Consider the following 1,520-nt stretch of genomic DNA (forward strand, 5'->3'; position numbering starts at 1 on the left):
GACACCACCCACCTGGAGAACGTGAGCCCCCGAGTGAGTGCCACATGCCCCGGTCCCCCCGAGCTGCTGGTGGGGCCTGCTGGACCAAGGTCGGGAGGAGTTGGGTCATGTCTCCCTACCCCTGGCTCAGGCCTCGCTCTCGTCACCACAGCCCAAAGCTGCTGCCCCCACCCCAGACTGTACCCCAGTCAACTCTGCTACAGCACTCAAGAACAGGCCTCTCTCCGTCATGGTCACAGGAAAAGGCACCGTCCTCCAGAAAGCCAAGGTAAGCAGTCACTCCAGGCCTCCTTCAGGGCCACCACTGAACAGCAGAACTGTCACCACGTTGGGGCCCCTCCTCTGAACCAGGTGGCATTTTCCTGCTTTGGGCACCACTCAGCAGGAAGAGACAAGGGGCCTCGCCTCACTGTACCTTTGCTCGGTCTTTGGCTCTTGGTTCACGTGTTCTTACTAATCAGCCTGAGGACACTCGAACTACCCACCACTTAATTCCAGGGGCACAACTACAGTTCACAGCCAGACAGACAGTTTTCAAATCAAAAAGTCAATGATTCTAAAGGACTCCTGCCATAAAAACTTAGACACATTCCGAAAAGTGACGTGATTTGCCTGAAGCTGCCCAGCCAGCTCGGGGTAGAAGGTATAAATGAGGCATGGATGCCATTATAGGGCTCTCCCCTGTGGGCTAGACAAAAAGGGTTATTAATCCTTTGATTGTTTGTACAGTAAAGAACACTGCGTAGAGCTGCCTTGTTTTTGGCAAACTCTGCTCCTTAATTTATATCCTGCCTACCTGCTGGAAACATTTCAAGGCATCTGCACCACTAACTATTAAATCCACGGGCATCACTGCTCCCTCCCTGCCATGCCCGACATCACAAATCAGAACACTCTACTTTGCCACAGCCTCAAAAATCTCTCAATAGGTCCCCCAAACAGTGACCAAACACACAGGGGTTGAAACATAACTGCTCTCTGTACTCCTGTTTCTGTGCACATGGAGAATAACTTTCTTCCTTTTTCGCGGGGGGTGCTGGTATTTGGCGCCCTAGGAATGGGAGAAGAAAGGAACAAGTTAGGAAACAGGCTTCACCTGAAGACTCTCCTGTCAACATGGACCTTGGTGACCGTCCTGCTTCATTCGTCAGCAACTCTGGGAAAGGGTGAGTCAGTCTGGAAGAAAGAGTGAGGACTGGGGTACTCAGAAAGCAGAGCTTCGGCTCAGAGGAGGCTCTGTCCCTTTCAGAGCCAAAGGAAGTACAACAAAGTAGTGATTTTAAATAGCACTGATACCACCTGTGCAAAACTATCCACGGCATGTGCTTTTTGAGAAATGGTAACAGGAGAAAATATTTGGGACCAAGCTGAAGCACTGTCCCCAAGAAATTAAGGACTTTTTAAAGGGACGCTGTATTATATATTTTTTAAATGTTTAAAATCCTGTAATTTAGACCAGCAAAGTGTCTTTTGAGATTTAACTGACTTTACATTACTGTAGGGGAAAAAAAAAAAAAAAA

General features: G+C 48.9%; 1 long non-coding RNA gene across 1 annotated transcript; it reads left to right on the forward strand.

The window, feature by feature from the left end:
* LOC105310474 lies at positions 1-1,501 on the forward strand. Its single transcript, XR_897504.2, has 3 exons — positions 1-33; positions 152-268; positions 1,056-1,501. It is a non-coding gene; the product is annotated as an uncharacterized LOC105310474 (long non-coding RNA).
* Positions 1,502-1,520: the final 19 nt, after the last annotated feature.

Source organism: Pteropus vampyrus, unplaced genomic scaffold (assembly GCF_000151845.1).
Source record: "Pteropus vampyrus isolate Shadow unplaced genomic scaffold, Pvam_2.0 Scaffold4165, whole genome shotgun sequence".
Taxonomy (NCBI): Eukaryota; Metazoa; Chordata; class Mammalia; order Chiroptera; family Pteropodidae; genus Pteropus; species Pteropus vampyrus.